Genomic DNA, 13,079 nt, shown 5'->3' on the forward strand with positions numbered 1-13,079 from the left:
AAGAGAGAGCACTATAAATGGCTCTGTACAATAAGAGTTAGTTCAGTATACTTGGTTTACCAGGCTATTTTTATAGAAAAAAAACCCCACAGTATCTACTACTTGTTAAACTTTGAGTGTTAGTCTTGGTAAGAGCCATCATGCTTTTTTACCATCATTTTGATTCAAATAGGAAATTTAATCATTTTTTACATTCCCCCTGAAAGTGAAAGGCATTAAACCTACAGGAGGACTAACTCGCTTTTTAAAGTAGACAGAAGCAATGCTCATATCATGAATAAGACCAAAGCCTAAATATTGTTTAGTTTTAAGAAATATTTAGGCCCTGATAGAGCTAGTTTAATACAAATCTTGAAAAGAACAGATACTGAAAATTAAAACTGGACATTTTTAGGGAGAGTTAAGTCATCTTACCTTATTTTTAGTCCCTGTAGACAGAATAAAACAAATAATGAAGAAAATTCAGCAGTGTGAGTGAGTGAGTTGGCAGGACAAAAGGGAAAAAAACTCCCTCTTTTTAATCAACCTTCTTTGCAACAAATCTAAAAAAACCCTCAATTTTTTTTTTTTAAACTGCCTCCTTGACCAGTTAAGAGTTATTCAAGTCTAGCTACAAAATAAGGAAGTCATGGTATAATTAGTTATACAACTTTATTTTGAATAGTGGTCTAAAAAACTCAGATCAAACCAAACCAAGGAGTCACCAGATCCTGGTCTGCTTCACGTGTCTTATCAATTGGCACCAGTGGGAATTTCCTCCTAAATTTCCCTAGCATACAGTAAGCTATGCAACTAAAGTCTGGGGATCAAATTCTTGCCAATGTTAAGCCCTTTATACCTTTATTATGTTATATAAAAACACTTGAAATTTCCACCAGCTCTTTCCCATCTCTGTTGGCTCCCTTTCCATGTAGGGGAATACTCCCATTGTAGAAAGAAATATGGCACTGTGCCATGACTCTTCCTGGCCACTGTAAATGCTAGCATAATTTTGAGCAGGTTAAATAGCTGATAACTTAGCCTATACAGACCTCCAGGATGGAAACAGCTTTCCCCAACTTTCTCTCTAGTGCATTGTGTGAGGCTTGAAATATCTAGCATCTAATGGAAATCCTATCACATGTTTGTGCTCAGAAGAATATGGCCACATCCAGACATGTGCGGATGTACATACGGTATGTGGTGCTACAGATCCATCTGCAGCACCAGACAATGCACATGCAGGCATGCCTTGTGTTGCTACTTTGCAGCATGGGGTGGGGTGAGGGGGTTGACCCCGGAACATCCTGGGGTAAAAAAAAAAACCATGCCAAAAAAAAGCTGGGTGGTGCCCTGCTTGGGTGTGCTTTGGGCATGTGCCACCCAAAACTGGAGCCTGGCTCACCAGAGCCATGCTCTGGCTGCTGCCCAGGCTCCCTGCTGAGGGAGTGCCATGGCTGCAGCTCCTCAAGACCCCCAGGACCCCAGGTAAGGCTGTTGGTGCCAGCGCAGTTGCTAGCCCCATCCTCCCCTACCCCACCTGAGTTAATCTACCACGTGCCAGAGTGCTCATGGCATGGACATTCCCTGGGGACAAGGAGTAGTGGCACAAGGTGTGCTGCTGCTCCTTGTCCCTGGGGAAGCAAATGGCCATGGTCCTCTGGATGTGGCCTACAAGTCCAAGTTAGATGTAATAAATACGTTTCACTGGATTCTTATCAAAACTAAACAAAGCCATGAATTATGCATGATTCCAGTGCAACATAACAAATTGTCCCATATTATAACATCATAAAGTCCCTTTTTAATACAATAAAAAATAATGAAATGACTCTGTTAAAAGGTGCTACATTAAAGACCTAGTTGCTGAAGTCCTTTTTTTATTGGTTTGAATTTAAAGGACAGCTTAATCATGATGCAGTGGGATATGCAATCTCTAGCATTTATTAGGAAAGTCAGCTGATTTATCTGAGAGGAAATGTTGCCAGAAAAAGAAAGAAAGAAGAAGGAAGTCTTATCGAACCCAGAGCAAACATAAACGATTATATAAAAGAGGAGAGTTTTCCCCATGGAGAATTCTCTGTCGACTTCAGTGAAATTCTCTCTGGGCTTATAAGAGAGAACTTAAAAAATAATTTTTAAAAAGAGAGAAACTGACACACATTGTCAAATGGTGTTATCCATGATCTTGCATCTCCATCAAGTGTTCAGAGTGTTAAGGCTTCTGTCACATGCTAGACTAATGATCTCTTTTTTTTAATCTACTGCCTCTTAAATATGGTCTTTACGATTAAAATCAAGTGTCTGGGTTGGGTAGGAACACGTTGCAAAGGGAAATGTTTCTCCATGCAAGTGCTGAGCTGCTCCATAGAGCCTATTCCAACCCAGTAATTCAGTCTCTGTCCTAGGGTTTTAGAAAGCCATTCCATGACTTGCCCCACCTTTCTGCTTACCTCTTCTTATATTTATCACTCTTTAACATGGGTGGCAGAACTATAGCAGTTATGTTGCTTCCAGAGCCCACTATGCTCACAGGGGTGAGAGGCTTGATTTTTGCCGCTTAGGAGCTAGCAGTAAAAAACAAAACAAAAATCATGAAAGTGTGTGTAGGGGGGAGCAGACCTTCTGATGTCCTTTTTTCAACTTCAGTGGGCCTATTAATATTTAAAACTATCTATACTAAGAAATAGTTTAGGAATTCACATTTCTTTCCTCTCTCAGTTTTTCCAGTTTTTCTAAACTTTCTCTTGACTGACAGATGCTTTGATGCATTGGTGTCTGAGAATAGGTTGCTTTGCCAGAACCCACAGAAGAAAAAGTACTTCCCTGATCACAAGGCAGACCTAAATATATATATTTCCTCACTAATGTCAAAATTAATGAGTTCTTAGGAGGAGATATTTTTACAAGCTGTAGTACAGATTTCTTTGAAATCCCATAACCTATGAAACCAAATAGAATGACACTGCAGTAATATAGGTATTTATTTTATTTTATTTTGTTTTAATTTTTTTGATATAATGTCCAATATACAAAATCAGAAAAACAAGTTATACCAGAAAAGATGGGAAAAGTCACACTATAGTCAGTAGCATATTCTGTTTAAATGAGAGTGATGCTTAGATAAGCTTTCAGAATATACATTTATAACAATATTGTGTGATTATTTTCTTACATATGACTGAGTATTTGCTCAAGGAATAAAGTGTTTCTGCTTCTTCAGCCATGCTCATTCATGAGCAATTCCAAACCCTTTTATCATTCTTGTTCAATTAATTGGTACATAGTGTTCTTACAGCCACTTTCATTCTAAGTCATTGATACAATTTTTGGCAATAAGCTCTATGTCTTTGAAATTAACTGTTTTTAGCTTACATAAGGAACTTTACATAGCCTATCTCTGTTGACTACCAACTTGAAAACACATCTGGACACGCCTATCAGTCCTCACTGTATTCATATATCTGAAGCTCATCATATGTAAGTCAGACACTGAACAGACATCCAAAGTAACAGCAGAATGTATTGAATTCTGTTCCCTATGACTCATCTGTGCAGTTTAACTGAGGACTATGTTATTATTACTAAAGATGTAACATTGCATAGATAAGAGGGTAATGCATCCCAATAAAAAAAAAAGAAAGAAGAAAGATGAAGAAGTATAACAGATGGTTGGATTGCCCTGGCAAATGAAGATGCAAGTAACTTGAAATTGCATAACATTGTGGTAGTTCATTACTCATCAAGTTAAAACATTTTGTAAGGTTACAAAGGTAACTTAGTAAGCCCTAAGGAGATAAATCCTCCTGAGGCACAATCCCTGAAAATGTTAATCGTACCAATAAAGAGATGTTCCTTATGTGAACAGGACCCAATATAGCTTCTAACATGTAATTATCATGTGCCATTACAGATCCCTTTTAATAAATTCCTTTATTCTGTAGATTGTTGAGAAGAAAGAATATATGTATTGCACTGGATCCCTTTCAGACCCATTATGTAATTACAGCTGCTCTTCACACCTGTTTCCATTAACAACATACAGTGATATGCATTTTATTTTTAAAAGATATATTATATATATGAACTTCATACTTTTTTAATAGTTTTAATTCATTGAAAATTCATAATGGCCATAGAATAAGTGCTAATTGGTTATCTTTCATCCCTTAATTAATATGTTGTTATGTTTTAGTTAAAAGAAAATAAAGGTATTTTAATTAGAACTTCAGGAACCCAATTCTCCCACTGCAGGACAGAAGTTGCTCATGCTGACTTTGATGAGAAGTATTTGTGTACTAAGTCAGGAGAGGAAGGCCCCAAGAGTGCAGTTTATGAGGGAAAGACAATGAGAGATTGAACGATAGGCAGAGCTTTTGTAGCCACATTTCAATTTAAGTGGATTTTTGCAGCCAAGTTATGAGCTACTGACAATGGGGTCTATAATGGAAAAACTCACACAGTCTTAACTAGGATGATGTGAAGAGATGCTAAGAGAACAGTTATACAACTGAGAACTAAAATGTAGGCTACACATCTGGAAAAACGTGTGTGTCCCTGGCAGGGACAGAATCTGAGTGATTTCTTTAATGACATTAAAATTAATGTTATACTTCCATCACTTTGCTTCTGCTACCACACCACATGGTTTTCCATATTTCACACTGCACACATCATTTGAGTTCTGAAGAAAACTTGTTTAGTCAATACGTCAGCTGTATTTAAATTATTCATAAGGGAAATTGCATCTTAGGCAATTAAACTATGTCCTGGGCAAAAGAATATGTTGTTTCACAGAAAGAGAAGTAAATGCTTCCTACAGAAAAGTCTTTACTGTCTCTGAGCATGTAATATGCTAAGATTTTATGCTTTTGTTCACACAGGGACCCCACAAGTACATGAAAGAAAAGAAAGCTTTTAGATCATCTTGAAGACTTTATTGGATCTGGTCCCACCACAGCTAGATGCTCTCTGGTGGCAGGCTTGTTCAGCTCATAGCTGTGTCTCCTACTTACAGACTACTTCACCCAGTTTTCTCCTCTCTGCTCTATTCCTGGGGAATTTAACCTTTTAGGCTAGGGACACAAGTTACACACACACACACACACACACACACACACACAAAATGGTTTAAGTGACCAAAAACTGGTTTAAATTTGCAACACAGCAGAAGTTCAGTGCATTTAAACCATTTACAAAATGGCTCAAACTGGTTTAAGGTAAATCTGGTTGGATGTAGTGTCAGACTTAACTGATTTAGGTCAAACCGGTTTATGGAAATTCTATCCCAGACCTGTTCCTGGTTCACATTCACTCAAAGTCCCCCAGCATCTTTTGCAGTCCTGGGATGAGCTATGTTGTCTACTCCAGAGATATGATTGTCCCAGCCCCTCTGCTCCCTAGCTGGAGCACTAGCACTGCTCCGGCTGGCGGAGAAGGGGGTGGGTAGGAAATTCAGCTCCAAACTGCATCCAGGTCTGGCTGCTGGGGGTAGAGCAGCCCCTGCCAGGCTTTCCCTCACTCACCACTGGAGCAGAGGAAAGGGGGTGGCCAAACCCTGGGATCAGGCAGGCAGAATGAGGCAGAGGGTTAGAGGGAGAAATAAGCCCCCTCCCCCTGCCCAGGACTCTAGCCAGCTCCTGCCAGACTTTCCCTGCTCCCTGATTAAGCAGAGGGGCAGGGGGGCATTGCCAGATGCCAGCCAGGCCAGCAGGCTGAGGCAGGGTGGGGAGATGAGGTTTTCTTCCCTACTGTCTAGCCTGCTGAGCTGGCCATTTTCTGGCCATGCCTCCCACCCCTGTGCTCAAGCAGGGAGCGAGACAAATCCCAGGCAGGGGCTGCTTCAACCCTCCCAGGCAGTCCCTGGCTAGGGTCCCTTTTGAAGAGGAAAGTGGGGGTTTAAACCCCTCTCCCCCCACCTCAGTGTGCCAGCCTGGCCAGCACTTGGCCATGTCCCCTGCTCTTCCACTTGGCCATACCCCCTGCTCTTGGAGCAGAGGAAGAGCCAGGCAAGGGCTGCTTTGCCCCTGCCAGGCAGACCCCAGCTGGGTTCCCATACAGGCTAGGGAGAGGGGGAGTTTAAAAACCCTTCCCAGACCCCAGCCTGGTTTGCCCTGGGGGGTGGGCATCCCCTGCTATGCTTCTGCCCCTCCCCCTACTCCCCACTCAAGCGGGCAGAGGGCAGTTCTTGCAAGGGTCTTCTCGCTTGATCGAGCAGAAAGGAGGGTGTATGGCCATGCCCTGGCCTGGGGCGAGCATGCTGAGGCAGGGAGGCAGGGGTTTAAATCCCCCTCCCTCGCCACCTGAGCATGTGAGTCCTGGGCTGGGGTGTGGCCATGCCCTCCCTACACTAGAATGAGTAGCAAGGGGGGAGAGCAAAAGCCTGGCAGGGGCTGACCTCACAGGCAAACTTTGGCTAGGGTCCGAGGCCAGGGAGGGACTCGGGTGTGGCCACAACCCTGGCTCTCCACTTGAGCAGGGGACAGGGGCTGCCCCCTTCTCCCTGAGGCAGACATGGGCTGTGGTTCTGTGCAACCAGGGAGGACCTCCTCTAGGGAGGCCCTCCTCCTCTCCTTAGCCTGAGAGTCCCTGGCCAGGTCGTTGCCAGGGACAGGAGCCTGGCAGAGGCTGCTCCCCAGGCCATCATAGTTGGGGCCCCATGTGGTCCAGGGAGGTGGATTTAGACCCCCGCCCCTTTCCCCTGGCTGCAGCCTACTGGCCTGAGGTTGAGTTCTGCCACACCCCGTCCATTTGAGCATTGAGAGGAAAAAAAGCCTTGGAGGGCTTCTCCTTTCCCTTTAGCAATGGCAGGGAGGGGTGCTCCAGCACTCCTCCCCCAGCCCCCAGTTTCTGGCCTAAGCCACTGCAGACATGTGGTTGCATTTCTGGAATCAGAAGTGAATGTGTGTTCACTTGCTTCTCAGTTCAGTCTACACAGCTTAGACTAACCTGTGAAGATTGAATCAATTCAGCCTCTGGCTTTTTGACTGTCTGTATTTAGCCCTAATGGGACACTTCCTCATTATCTATATGCCCACAGCTGAGCTTCCTCAACAGAGCTGAGTGCTCTTCACTAAGGGACTGGACCGCCCTGTTACAACCAGAAATAGGTAACTCCCTTCAGGGTTGCTCCTGCAGGAATGTGGATAAGGAATGTGGACAGGGCATTGCTGAAATAATAGAAAAGGTTTTTGTCATAGTGCTCTGCTCATAATTCAATATGGTGAATTAATCTAAAGAAGCTAGTGGTCTGAAGAGAGCACCATGCCAGTCAGGCTTTGAGCAGGTAACTGGAAGAGATACTGAACTGTGTCTTACCCAGAACTTAGTCACAGATTCACAGAAGTTTAGGGCTGGAAGGAACCTCATGAGATCACTGAGTCTAGCCCCCTTGCGCTGAGCAGGAAAGACTGCTGGCATCAAATAGCCCCAGAAATGTGTGTGTCCAGTCTCCTTTTGAAGATCTCCAGGGTAGGTGCCTGCACCACCCCTGCTGGGAGTCTATTCCAGAGTCTGGTCTCACGAACCATGAAGAAGTTTTCCCTTAACCAGTCTGAAACCTTCTTCTAGGAGTTTATGACCATTGTTCCCAGTTTTTCCCTGGGGCGCTTTGGTGAATAGTTGTTCACCTAGCCCCTGATGCTCTCCCCTGATATATTTGTAAGCTGCCACCAAATCCCCCCAAAGTCTTCTCTTTTCTAGGCTGAACAGTCCCATATCTGTCAGCCTTTACTTGTATGGCTTGCTCTTCAGGCCTCTAATCATACAAGTGGCTCTTCTCTGGACTCTCTCAAGCTTTTCCACATCCTTCTTGAAGTGTGGTGCCCAGAACTGGATTCAGCACTCCAGCTGTGGCCTCACCAATGCCAAGTAGAGAGGGAGAATAACTTCCTTAGTTTTGGTTGAGTTGCATTGGTTGATGCATGACAGAAAATTGTTTGTTCTGCTAACTATAGCATCACACTGATGGCTCATACTCATTTTATGGTCAATTTTGAGCCCCAGGTCCCTTTCAGACCTGGTGCTAGCTAGTGTAGCACCACCAGGCCTGTAAGTTTGTTCTGTATTTTTCCTCCCCAGATGGAGAACTTTACACTTCTCAGGGTTGAACAACATTTAGTTCTGGTCAGCCCATTTAATTAATCTGTCTAGGTCCACCTAGATCATCAGCCTACCATGAGTCTAGGGGGTATACAGTGATATGGTATGTATCTCCAGCCCCCGCATAGAATATCATATTCTCTTCAATGAATTTGAATTCCACTAGACTTCTATCCATTACCTTATTAGTAACTTATGTCTTTTAACACATTGTTTCATTAAATAGACCATTGTTTTCTTACCAATTTTGATGCACATTTTTGTGTGTCTGGCCCTTCTGTCTGGTCCTCCATTTCATTTTTATTGCATCTTTTAACAACACATTTCATTATAACAAGTATCTTCTCATACAGGGTGGCATAGGGAGAATAATCCTTCCTCATTTGCTTTTTGCTTATGGTTGATATGTGTTCTCAGAGGTGCAGAAATTGAACACTCTTAAGTCCTCCACAGTGGGCACGTCTACACATGCTATTAATGTGCTGTAACATGCTATTAATGTGCTGTAAGCTTACTGCTGAATAAAATACCACACAGTAAGCTTTTCCCAGGAACATGTCTACATGTGTGCCTGTTGGGAGCAAATTTGCTTTAGATGGAAGCACTTCAGTGCATGGCTACTCTTGCCCTGCTTTGCCTCCCTACAGCAGCCAGAGGGAGCTCCAGGATCCCCCAGGTGCCAGCCTCAGCCTGGCAGAAGGCACTAAGGTCAGACCTGGGCTCCAGGGGACACAGGGAGCTGTCCTGCCATTGAGGCAGCTGCCTCCCAGCCCTGCAACCCAATCAGCAGATCAGGGCATGGAGTTGGTAAACTGTCCCCTTCTCCAGGAGCTATTTCCTAGCACCACACCCTGATCAGGGGAGGGGACATTTCTCTGATTGGACTATCGGGGCATTGGCCTGGGAAACAGCCGTTGGAGGACATTACAGTTTCTCAGCCCCCTGCTGCTTGGCCTGACCACCCTGGTCAGCTGCTTACACATGCACTACTGCACAGTAGCTAGTGCACAGTTAATCTACTTGTATTTACAGATAGTAGAAAACCCTGCATTAGCCTAATTTACTGCACAGTGGCTGCTGTGTATAGTTATAGGGTGATGCCTTCAGTAGATTAGTCTACTGTGCAGTAAAGTGTCTCATGTAGACATGCTCAGTTTGCAGAAACTGTAATTCTACCTATCTCTTGCATGGACCATTAAAGAAAAGCTGTTTACATGTCTCTTCCTGCAGTCCCACGGGTAAGCCATATAGAGTCTGCTTCTCCTTTTTCTTATTTCAAATTCACAGGAATCATCAGTTCAAGACAGGATGTGAGTGAGGTTTTGTTTTGCTTTTTTAAACTTCACATGCTGATGTAGTTTTCACATTTTTAAACCTGTTTAGTCCATCTTTGGTATAGAATCAAATAGAATACTTAGGGGTCATATTGTGCCATTGATTTTTAAGCACAACTCTCTGTTGGATTCAGTGGGGAGTTCTGTCAAAAATCAATTGTACAATATGGTTCGTAAGGATAGACAAACTGGTAAAGGGATATAGAATTCAGCTCATCAGTGACCCATGATATTGAATAAGCCATTAATGAGTTACATCACATATATCACATCCCAGGTAATGCTGTATATCGAATGGTCAGAAATAGAATTTCTATAGGATAGCACAACCATTTACATAAATACAAGGAAAATTGTATCTGAAAAATGAAAAGCAGAGTGTGATAATTTGCCTCTCTCTTACAGTTTATTCAAGTTTTTGAATTAACTCCATAAATTGTAGCTGTTTCTCATTGAAATGCAGTACTTTAACCTCAGTATTTTAATAGACTAAAATAAAAAAATACCTAACATTTATATTTTTTCAGACAGCTGTATCAATAGAATATACAAGTAGATACAACATTTAGAATAATTCTAGTTGGGTATAGTATGTTTCAGTGAGTGAAAGAATTACTTTAATCCTTTTTATCAATTTGAAGTACAAAATCACATTAAAGACTGAAACAGCAAGGTCAGGGCTAAATCACACTTTTAAAAGTGTTTCTCTAAGTCAAATGCTATAGGCATGACTTTATTAATTTTATAATTTATTTGCAGGTTTGTATTATTTCTTAACATTATGTTTTATAATATTTTACTGTTCTTATCTCTTTTCCATTTTATAGTTCTCAAAATATAGGGCCTAAATTTTATTTTAGCTTTATAATCTTCAGAATTAGTCATTTGATCTTCTCTTTCTCTTGTGAACTGTCCCCTTTCTTTGCCTTTTCTAAATACTTGTACTTCTGTTTCACTGTTCCTTCATTCACTCTTTATTGCCTGATCCAAATTCTATTGAAGTCAGTGAGATATTTTTCCATTGGTTCTACTAAGTAATGTATACAATCCCCTTTCCACTTGTTCATATTTTGAAGGAAAAAAATACTTAATCATTTGATTTCTAGAAGGAAGCCCAAAATGTTTGGCAACACAAATTAGCTAACTGATATAACACAAGTTAATATCCAAGATTGGATATTAGCTTGGATTGGAAGAAAATGGGCTTTGTGCATTTTGATCTGCAAAATAGTTTGCAGATCAAACTACCGGGGGGTCCACTGGGGAATGTGCTGCCCCCCGTGCCCCTCTGGTTTAGTGATTGGCTGTGGGGAACCCCGGGTGCCCTCCCAGACTCAGAAAGCACCAGTCATCAAGTGGGAGAGTGCAGGGGGCTGTCCCATGCATTCCCCAGTGGACCCGGAAGTTGACTGGAGGTGCTTCTGGTTCACTTCCAGGTCTTCTGCCAAGCACGCTGGGGAGCCCCCCACACTCCTGTGGGATATTCCATCTGCCCCAGCATCTCAGTATTCACAAGCCACCTTGTACCTAGAGGTATGTAGAAAAAACATTTAAAGTTGTGTCCATGTCCAAATCTCTAAATCTTTCTGGATCTCTCCGAATCAAATTGGAGGGTTCCAATTTGATTCGGAGAGATTAAAGGGTCTCCTGATTCAGTACAGATTCAGAGATTCAGCTACCAAATCAGGCCAAATTGTATCGGGGACCGAAGCTTCTCACAGCCCTACAAACAAGCCTAGCTAACCTTAGCATGACATCACTTTCGTCTTGTCCAGTGAAGGCATGCCACACTTCATTCTCTCTCTCAACCAATCTGCCTGGAGAAGGCCATGCTCCTCTTGGCCAACCAGGCAAGAGGATTTTACATATCTAATCCAGATACAAGGCTCCAGCTTTCCATGTGGCCATAGATGAAATGGAAGAAAAAGGAAAAAAACACACAATACATAGCAACCAAAGACACATACTCTGCATTACAAAGTACAAGTGTATGTGGGTGTTACACTAATAACACAGAAGCTAATAATTTTTGCTGGAAAACAAAACTTTATGTTGCTGTCTACAAATGGAACAGAATCCATAAAAAAAAAAAATCTGTGGAATATATGACAGAGATAGACAGAGAGAGAGCGAATACTCATTAAAGAGCTATGATCATAATCATCTTTCTATTCCAAGCATGATTATGTTGCACTCTAAGGTCTTCATAAAAAGGCCTTTAGACTTGGAATACAGCGTGTTGTGAGTCATAGCTAGAGATTTTCTTTTTGTCAGATCAAAGTGAATGTTATTAAACTTTTTTTTAAATAAAAGCATTTTTCATTTTCAGAATTTGTGAAAGTAGTTAACACATTATTTCATAGACACCAAATTTGTTTTAAGAGTAAAACGCTGTGAAATAACTTTGTTCATGGAACTTTGGAAATAATGGGATGTTTTGTTTCAGATTTAATTTTTTCATGATTTGCTTTTTCTCCCACATAATGTTCTGATAGAATAAGTTCTATGAGGTCCTTATCATAGTTTATGCCAAATTATTTGAGTCCCAGATCCCATACATCTGAGAAGATACCAGGGGACTTACTAGGGCCATAATGTTAACAATTCAAAAGCCTCAGCACTAGTTAATAGCAATCCTGATCCAACTTACTCAAGACTTCAGCATTACGTGTGTGTGTGTGTACATATACCTATACTCTTCTATATAAGAGAAACAACAACAACAACAATGAAATCACCATTTATTTCTTGTTAGATTTCAGAAACTGCCAGAAGATAGCAGAATTGCTGGACATTTATACACATGCTCGGGGGGGGCTTAAATTGGAGCAGATCTCTGAGAACCACTCTAATTAAAGTGCTCAAAGCATCTTATGCATCAGTGTTCCCACGCTTAAAAAAGGCAGTGGGGGCACTCTATCTAAAGCTTGTTGAATGAGCTTTAGATAAAACACCCCTACCACCATTTTTAAGTGTGGGGATGTTGATACATGAGATGCTGGAGGCTGCTGGAGTGCAGTAATTACAGCATGTCGGAGGAGCCTCACTGCTTGTGTATAGATACCCCTAGTGATTCTGCTAGTGTCGTGCTCTGGAAAAAAAAACAACAATCTGATTCTTTTGCACTGAGAATTATCCAGAAAATACTGTACTAACCCTGAACAATGACTACTCTGGGTTCTCTGGACTACAATACAAACAGTATTCTGGTTATGTACTGGTTCTTTTAAAAGTATTGTATGGATTCCAGGCTTGAAGGCCCTGCAGCACATTAACTGAGAAGGAAGAGTGAAAAACAGTTGGCTAATTTTGAGTGGTTTTGTTTTAGAGTCTTATCATCACATATACTTTGAGATGCACAACTATTTTTTTTTTAAGTTGAGAAAAACCCCTGCACATGAAAAATAGTACTGAGCTTTATTCCTAGTTTTAAGGAGCACAAAAAAAATTATTAGAGAGCAAATCAGTCAGAAGTTTTATAACAGAGTAGCTCTGCATCCTGGGCAGCCACAACACACAGGGCAGTGCTGGACAGTAGTGACTATTTTGGTTTCCTTCCTCTGATTCAATCTTTGCATGTTAGTCTAAGCTGTCTAAATTGAACTGATAAACAAGTGAACAGACATTCATTTTGATTCCAGAAATGCAGCCACATTTCTGCTGTGG

This window comes from Alligator sinensis, unplaced genomic scaffold, assembly GCF_000455745.1.
Source record: "Alligator sinensis unplaced genomic scaffold, ASM45574v1 scaffold620_1, whole genome shotgun sequence".
Classification (NCBI taxonomy): Eukaryota; Metazoa; Chordata; order Crocodylia; family Alligatoridae; genus Alligator; species Alligator sinensis.